A 9,872-nucleotide genomic window follows, 5' to 3' on the forward strand; every position below is an offset into this window, starting at 1 on the left:
GATGGAAGAGTTGTGCGCTGAGTTCAAGATTGCACACCATAATTCCGCTCCTTACAGACCAAAGATGAATGGGGATGTTGAAGCTGCTAACAAGAATATCAAAAAGATTATCCAGAAGATGACAGTTACGTACAAAGATTGGCATGAGATGCTGCCATTTGCTTTGCATGGATATCGTACATTTGTCCGCACTTCAACAGGGGAAACCCCTTTCTCTCTTGTTTACGGCATGGAGGCTGTTCTCCTAGTAGAGGTGGAGATCCCATCAATGAGAGTCTTGATGGAAGCCAAGTTGACTGATGCTGAATGGATTCAGAGTCGTTATGACCAACTGAATTTGATTGAAGAGAAGCGATTGATTGCCATGTGCCATGGTCAGTTATATCAGCAGAGAATGAAGAAAGCATTCGATAAGAAGGTCAAGCCTCGTGTGTTCCGAGAAGGCGACCTTGTGCTCAAGAAAGTCTTGTCTTTCGCGCCCGATTCCAGGGGCAAGTGGACTCCAAACTATGAAGGTCCATATGTTGTCAAGAGAGCCTTTTCAGGTGGTGCTTTGATGCTCACAACAATGGATGGGGAGGATTTCACTCGTCCTGTGAATTCAGATGCAGTCAAGAAATACTTCGCCTAAAAAGAAAAACAGAATAGCTCGCTAAGTTGAAAACCCGAAAGGGCGGCTTAGGCAAAAATGAGCGTCTCGGTGGAAAACCCGAAAGGGAGATCCAGGCAAAAGTTAGAGACATTGAAAAAAGAGAATATTTGCATCCTGCTAGATTGAGTACCTCACCCTGGGACAATCTAGGCAAAAATTAGGGATTCAGCAAGTAACTGCATCCTGACAAGACTTTCTGTTCCACAGCTGTCTTTTCGTCAGAGATTCTCGATTCGTCGTCAACTGAAGCTTCGAATACATCGAAATTCAAATTGGTAGTGAAAGGATCATTATGTTCAATATAGCCCTCTTCCAATATATATCACCGATTTCAAAATTGTACAGATCTATGGAGTCTTGCCATTTGCAGGCTACCATTCCATCAAATCAATTTGAGCTTTTATCCAATTATTTGCACTCTTATTTGTTTCAATTCAACAAATGTTTTGCATGTTTTAATTGATAAAATCTCATTGTTTTAAACAAATAAATTTTTCAAATTGTTGTTTTAAACAAAGTGAACATTCACAATGATGAAAGGATACTTAAGAATTTCTCAGTGCTCTCCCAAGGGTGGCATGATTTCCAACAGGGTAAGACATTTGTTCATATTCCTGGCATTGGCTGTATCCTCTTTCTCCAGATTGTTGTTGGGGTTGTTCCCTAAGCAGAGCTTCTGTTGAGATTTTGTTCCCTAAGCAAGGTGTTTGTTGAGAACTTCACAGTCCTCTCCAACAGTATTCTCTCCCCAGCATGGGTGCTTTCCTTTTGGAAAATTCGGTAGTTGGTGGGTTGCCATCCCGGTACTTCGTCGGTTTCCTCAGTAAGTCGCCAGCGGAGTTGTTGGCGTGATATACTTCATCTATGCTATCTCTCCCCATCAGAGTGCTTGTTGAGGTTTTCACCTCTTATCCCTTCAGCAGAGCAGTGATTATTTCCTCCTCAGCAGTTGGTAGCTTCCTCTTAGAAGGTTCAGCATTTGGTGGTTGATCACCAGTTCTCCTTCTCATCCTCAGATAATTCCCCAGTAGATTTGTGGTACGGTGGATTGTGTCTGTGTTGTTTCCCTGCAGAAGTTTTGTGATTTCCCTGCAGTATCCCCAACAGAGTTGGTATCCTCAACAGAGTTGCTTTTGTGGCAGTTTCTGTCTGTTGTGAACTTCTGTTCCCTAGTTGGGTTGGTTGGTGATCTATCATCCGTAGATTTGGTTGATTTTCTGATGCTTTTGATCCCCAGTAGAGTGGCTTGTGGTAGAATTCTACTTGTGTGATCTTTTTTCCCTCATTGGGTTTATCCCCAATGGAGTGGCTGACAGTATCCCCAGTAGAGTTGCGTGTGCGGCTAGATTCTACTTGTGTGTTCTGTTCTCTTCAGCAGTTCTTGCTTGTGCAGTGAACTCTTGTTTCCCGGTTGATACTGAGGATCCCCTGCAGAAATCTTGGGATTTCTCCATTTCCCCAACAGATTTGCTTTTGTGGCAGTTTCTGCCTGTTGTGAACTTCTGTTTCCCAGTTGGGTTGATTGATGATCCATCACTCAGAGATTTTGTGATTTTCTTTGATATCTCTGATCTTTTGCTTTCCAGCAGATCTTTGCTTTTAGCAGTCAGATCTCCAGCAGATTGGCTTTCCTTGGATTTTTCCTCTGGAAGTGTAGTACCGGGCGTTTGATTCCTGGGCCTGTTTGTGTTAGATATGTCTGTTTTGTCAGCATTCATCAAACATAAATTACGCATATTCATGCATACTTTCAACATTCAGATATTCATGATTGCATTTTTTGCCGTATATCTTTTGTTTGTTATCTCCTGCTAATGGTGATATAGATCTCTTCAGTAGATCTTCCCAAGCAGATGTCGGGTGTCTAATCTCTCAATATAGAGTCAGCCCCCATAAGCAGAAAGTGTCTGTCTTTCCTTCTGCAATTCCCCACTGAGATATATCCTCGTGGATGACGGTTTTTTTTTCGTTTCCTCCCAACACATATATTGGGATGGATCTTCCTATTTAGTTATATCCTCATTAGGACGAGTCTTGATTCAGTTTGCCTTTTTGGTTTGATTCTAAATTGGTATTTTTCAACTGTCTCTTGTGCTTCCCTGTGGAATAAATGAATGAATTGCCCAGTAACCGGCAATAATTATTTTTATCCCCAACGGAGTTTGGGCCTCTACCCAGTAACCGGTAGTTATAAGTCCTATGTTCCCCTTTCCCTCTTGGCGGAATTTGTGGTTATATACCTTTTATTCCTCAAGAGAGTTGTTGGTTTTCTACCATGTATTCGGTAGTTACAAACCCTACTTTTATCCCCTAGCAGAGGTAATCGTTATGGTTCATTTTGGTTGATGGTGGATTTTATGGTCTTCTACCCCGTATCCGGTAGTTGTAAATCCTATGTTGTTGTTGTCTCCCTAGCGAAGTATGTGCTTTCTTGTGGATAATTGTCGTATGCTAGCAATTTTATCCTCAGCCAGATTTTGTGGTCTTCTACCCCGTATTCGGTAGTTGTAAATCCTAATTTCTCTCCTTTGCAGAGTTAACCTTGTTGTTCATCCTAACCGATGATGGTTACTCTTTGTGGTTATCTTCATCCAGTATTCGATGTGGATATTCCCCCTTTCTTCTGGGTAATTGCTGTATGCTAGCAATTGCATCCCCAACAGATCTTTCCTTGTGGGTAATTGTCGGATGCTAGCAATTTTATCCTCAGCGGGTCCTTTCACCGTTTGCCAGTGATTTGTTCCCCGGATCATTGATGTTTATCAATGTATCCCCTGGTGAGTTCTCTTTCATTTACCCGTTTGGTCGGTAATGATTATTGCTCCCTTTGATCGGTCATCTTTATATACCTAGTTTTGGTATCCCGATGCCTTTCTTTTCGGTTGATTTATCCTTTATTAAACCAGTAACCGGTTGTGGATAATCTTCCATGCGAGTATGTTATCCACGTTCTGACGGTAATGGATAATATATCTCATGCACTCTTCGGTCGAAGCCTGTTGTGTTTCCCCAGTCGAGTAAGATCCGTATTTCCTTTGCGAAATTGAATATTCTTTGTGTCTCCTGGATGATTGTCGGATACTTGCAATTTATCCCCTGTGAGTTATCTTTCGTTTACCCTGTTGATGTTGGTATCGATTGTCTGTCTTTTCGGTAGGTCGCCTATTATATACCCAGTAACCGGTATCCCTGGTGTTCCTTCCATGCGAGTATACTATCTATGTTCTGACGGTAATAGATAATATATTCATGCGAGTATACTATCCACGTTCTGACGGTAATGGATATTATATCTCATGCGCTCTTTGGGTTTTTTCCCCAGCTGAGTAAGATTCGTTTTCCCGTTGCGGAATCGAATGTCCATCCTGTAAGTCGATTTGCTTTTTCAGATCCTCCTTTCGGATGATGAGTGTTTTGGCATATATACCAATTCACGCTTTGGTCGGTCACCTATTATATACCCAGTAACCGGTATCCCTGGTGTTCCTTCCTTTCTGCTCCCTATTATGACCTTGGTCCCCTGTGGAGTCAGATTTTCCTGAGTTGATGTACCTTTTTCAGGTCTTTCTCAGATGTTTGGTTGATTGATATCTCTCACCCTTATACCGGTCTTAGATATTCATTCTTCCTGAGCTTGTTGTTCTTTCACCCAGTAACCAGTGTTTAGATCACATGTCTCTTTGAGTTTGTTACCCACTAGCCGGTAACACCTCATCTTGCAGATTTTCTCCAGGAGAGTTTCTCTGATAGACATTCCCCAGTGGAGTTTCCGTTGTGATTTTACCCTTTTGTTGTATTGGCGTTTTCCCCAATATATGCAGTTTTCCCCGGCAGGGAGATCCTGTGTGAATCTTTTTCCCCAGTCCGAGTCCGGATTTTCATCCGAAGTATCCTTCGTGGATAGTTTGAGTCAGCTTGAGTCTTTCCAATGGATGTGTCTTCCTTTGGAATTCTTTTTCTTTCCCCCAGTTTGAGTCCTTTACCCACCAGTGAGGTCTCTAATCCAGTCATGTCCTGTTCACGCCGCGTCAGTTTCCCCTAATTCAGAGTCGTGTCCTGCTCACGCATTCTTTTCCTTTTCTTATCCCCATGAGAGTCCTGTTAGAGTCTCTGTTCCTGGTGAGTGTATTACTCCGATGGATCGTCTTTCTTTGTGGACCGGTATTCCCCACAGAGGTTGTTTCTTTTACATGCATACATTTGCATCATGAGGTCTCTTAGGGACCAAAATTTGTCTCATTACTGTTATTTAAGCCCATTCTACCGCGTCAAGATGAAGATTTTAACCTTCACTTCTCCGGCTAGAATGACCTTAAATAGGGGCATCTGTAAGACCCCAATTTTGTCCCTAAGATCCCTCATGGCATCATATCATAACATTGCATTGCCTCAAGGATCATTGGACACCTTGCTTCCTTCCATGTGGGTGGGGATCTTTTTGAGAGTGATTCTTGATCACCAAGCATTCCTTGCATTTGTGTATCATTGTTTTTCTTTTAATCAATAACCAAAAAGTACAAAAATATGTCATTAACCCTTTGTCTTGCAGATAAAGCATTAACAGGTCAAGGCATCAAAGGCATTCATTGAGCAATAGATGGTGGTCATTCTTGAGATTTGGACCCCATAATCATTCACCAGAGTTCATATGAGCTATGATGTCATTTTGAAGCAAAATCCCAAGTGGTAGAGGCTTGAATTTAATCAGAACATTCTCAGATCATCTAAAGACCTAGAGAGTCAACTGCAAAGTCAATTGTGGATTTGGAGGTGGGAAGTGATTAGAGATGCTTCATTCATGTTCAAACAAGTCTCATTTGACATTTCAAACACTCACATTGAAGAATTTGAAGTCAGGTCAAGAATTTCCAAAAATAGCAAGTGACCTATAATTTGAATTTTCCAGAAATGGAAAGGTTTTAGACCAACTTCAACTCAATCTTACATCATCAAGAAAGCTTCAAATGAAATTTTGTTGAACATGAAAGTTGTTGATCTTTCTCTCCCATTTCCAAAAAGTCCAAGATCATGGATTTATGATGTGTGGTTAAGGAGATATGATCCAATCATGGCAAAGTGTGTTCAAAAATTCAAATGGGCATAACTTTTCAACCAAAGCTCCAAAATGAGTGGTTCTTTTTGCAATATTCTTCTCATGACTTGTAGTTTCTTAACATCTCATTACATGGCTTGAATTCCATTTGCATTATCATGTGCTCATTCATGAAGTTTTTGAAGAGAAATTTCATAAAACCATTTTGGATGATTGTATGCATACAAAACCAATTCAAAAGTGTGCATGGGCCTTGTTTAAGAGGATTTGGATCAGATTCGTGCACTGTTCACGTGGCTACCTCATGCATGGGGGTGAAAATCCAGTTTGTGCATACACCTTAAAACTTGATTAATTTCAATTAGCTTTGGCTTAAACAGGTTTTAAACATGATTAGCATGGCATATATAAGGTTAAACATAACTGTTTCATCATTAACTACAATTTTCAGATCTGAATCTTAGAATCAATCAATTTTTTCTCTCAAAAATATTTTGCAATTCTTCATACAAGGTCCATTTCTACTGATTGATTCATGATCCTGAAGCATTTTTTAGTAGAATTGGACGTGGAATTGGAGCAATTGGTGCCATATTTAGCCATACTCGAAGCTTGAAGGTTCCATGGATTTTGCAAATTGAGCTGGATTCGTGTATGCTGGAGCTTCAAATTCATCATCAATCACTTCATTAAGCATTGTAGAGAAGATTTGAGGCATTGCTGAGCTCTGTGGAGCACGATTCGAACTTTTGTTCTTCAAGAGGTCAGGATTCGATCTCAATTATTCTTGAATTCATTATGATATTTTTGTAGATCTTGTTGTCCTGATGAATCTGGTGAAAGAATCGTGTGATTTGGTGCTGTTTTGAGCTAGATATGCATGATTGAAAGTCTTGATGTCATTTAAGTTTTTCTTCGATCTGAGCTTGTTATGATGATTCGTGTTTAAATGATTGTTGATCTAGCATGAGCATGAAATGATGAATCGTTTGGTGTTAATTTTGTTGATTTCTGGACGTTTTTTGAGATTTTCTGGAAATTCAGATGAAGATCATCATGATCTTCATCTTCAACCTATGAACATCATCGTTTCCAGAATCTGCTATGACTTCGCTAGGATTTTGCTACGAGATCATGAATTAGCTACGAATCTGGAAATGCCATGCAGCGCTAGGGTTTTACAGGAAACGGTACCGTTTTGGAAGCGCGCGCTCCAATTTCAAATTCACACTGACTTCGATCCTTGCCTGGCGCTTTTATTCAAATGCTTCATCATTTTCTCCTTTTCCCTCCATGAACCTTGCTATGTGTTCCATATAGTTTTTTTTATTTTTTCCTTAACTTAGAAAAATCATATAAAATAGAAAAATGCATCAATTTCACTCCAATTTTTTGCTACTTGCTCCTTTGTTTGTCTCATATTTTATGATCATAATTTCCAAAATTGTGCACGGCTGGATTTTATTTGGTGCTAGGTTATGTGAGCATGTATCCATTTTTGACCTTGCCTTGCTTATCTTGTTGTGAAATGCTTGTTTCTTATCCAATGAACCTGAAATTTTGCATGATGAATCTAGACATATTGCTTGACATTTTTGTTATAGTTTGGTATTTTTCCTATGCTCCATTGCTGTTTTATGCTTGTGCTAACTTGGTGTGACAATTTGTGTCACACCTTTGCTTGTTCAACTTGTACAATGTGATTGCCTTGCCAAATGATCTCCAATGCTTCTGATTTTTTGTATGTTGATCATGTTAGATGTCTTGAATGTGCATGATTTTTTTTCAAATTTATTTGAATCATTTCTGTTTTGATGCTAACTCGTTTGAGTTTGCCTTTTGGCTTACACATATTTTACATTGGGATTGTCTGTTGCTTATTGACTGTTGTCTGTTTGTCTGAGCATTGTACTGATTTGTTTAGTTGTTTCCACAGGTGCCTAAGTTGCTTTAAGTTCATTTTGAACTTTGCTTTGCTTGGTTTCTTAACCACTTAGGTATAATCTCTAATCTTCATGTAGTCTGGAAGACCTACTGTTATTGGTAGGCACCTGTCTGAAGCCCTCCTTAAGAGGCAATGTTTGTGCTTGTTTAATTTTGTGCCAAGCAGGAAAAGTCCTCTTATGAGGCAATTGGCAGATAAAAGATATGTGTAATCCATCTCCTGCTACTCAGTGTGTCATTCACCTTGCTCACACCATGTGTTGATGCATGGTGAATAATAACCCAAGATCTTATAGAGTCAACCATTTGTGGAGAAGAGTTCCTACTTTCTGAACTCCCACACTTTCCATTGATTAAAGCTCTCCCTGACTAGGGATAAGAGCTATGAGGCACACCCCTCATCTCCTTTTCATCTGCTTCACCCTAACTCTCAATGTTAGGGTTAAGAGCTCAAAATACCCCATTCCATTTGGCTGTAAAGCCTAACCTTGCTTGAGCCTAATTGATTGTATATAGTGTGTGCTAATTGACTTGTTTGTCTGCTTACTTGATTCATCTGTGCATGTTTGCTTATGTGTGCCTTTGTGCATTTATCATCATTACTTGTATATCATTTCATAATCTTTGTTCATTACTTTGTAACATTTTGTTTTGTCCATGGAGGAGGCAAGCATAAGTCCATTGATTGGCAGTTGTTTCCTATGATATGGTAGGAGACTAGTGTAAGTCCATTGATTGGCATCTGGTATCCTTGTCTCTTTGTTTTAGGAGACTAATGTAAGTCCATTGATTGGCATCTGGTATCCTTGTTTCTTTGCTTTGTGAGACTAGTGTAAGTCCATTGATTGGCATCTGGTATCCTTGTTTCTTTGCTTTGTGAGACTAGTGTAAGTCCATAGATTGGCATCTGGTATCCTTGTCTCTTTGTTTTAGGAGATTGGTATAAGTCCATTAATTGGCATCCGGTATCCATTTTGTTTTGTGAGATTGGAATAAGTCCATTGATTGGCATTCGGTATCCCTTTACTTTGTCCATCTGTTATTTGCACTGTTGCCTATTCCAAAGGAATCACTTGAATCATCTATATATGATCTCAAGAGGTGAACATCTAAGAAGTTTTACTTCCTCACCCTCCCACCTTTTGTTTCTTTAAACCTCCATTTGCATGCTAACTTGAAACAAGAAAACTATTGTGCAAACATTTTCATTTGTTTTCAAATTTGAAACCTAGGCCTTAAGCCTCTGATTTTTCAAACTTCATTTTCATAATACTTCTTTTGAATTGAATTATAATCATATCTTGACCACTTTTGTGAATAATCCTAATTGGTTAATTTCACTCACTCAATTGTTTTGTGGCTCAAGTCCACTTTCTTGATAAGTTTTCATACATTAGCCATAGGTTTGATTTATCCTAGTTGGTTGATGTTAATCTCACCTTTTGTCCTTAGTGATTGAATTGTAAGACTTCCTTGCTTATTATAGGGTTAACCCCTCACTAGCAAGTTGAAGCTTTTCTCACATGGTGGACTTATGGTTGTATAGGTTGAGTTTTCTCCCGTGTATAACGAAAGACCTTAGGGCTTTTGTTTTAAAATGAATCCACTCATATTTTGGAAATCTTTTAGCCGAACTACGGCGTTTTGATCCTTACCTTCCATGGAAAGGTACGTAGGCAACGGGTTCATCCGTTCAAACACAAAAATAATAACTTGTATATTCTTTCCTCATCCCTTCAATCATGTTTGCACAATAAATATTTCATAAACAAATAACATTTCATACAGCAAGTTGTGAAAAGGGCTCCCTAGGAGTACCTAGGACGTTTTGGGTGCCTAACACCTTCCCATTGCGTAATTAACCCCTTACCCAGATCTCTGACCTTTTCATTAGTTTTCTATGTGTAAAACTTCTTAGGCTTTTGTTCGCTTTTTAGCCATTCCTTTGGATAAATAAAAGTGCAGTGGCGACTCTATCTTTGTATGTTTTGCTTTTGATTTTATCAATAAATCATAAAGTGACGAATACACCGCTACACCTGGCCAAGCTGTTTGACCGGTTGAGACAATTCAAATTGAGGTTGAACCCGAATAAGTGCACTTTTGGAGTGTGGTCCGGTAAGTTGCTGGGGCTTATTGTGAGTGAAAGAGGAATCGAGGTTGATCCTGCTAAAGTAAAAGCAATACAAGAAATGCCTGAACCGAGAACAGAAAAGGAGGTTC

This window comes from Lathyrus oleraceus, chromosome 4 (genome assembly GCF_024323335.1).
Source record: "Lathyrus oleraceus cultivar Zhongwan6 chromosome 4, CAAS_Psat_ZW6_1.0, whole genome shotgun sequence".
In the NCBI taxonomy this organism is placed as follows: domain Eukaryota; kingdom Viridiplantae; phylum Streptophyta; class Magnoliopsida; order Fabales; family Fabaceae; genus Lathyrus; species Lathyrus oleraceus.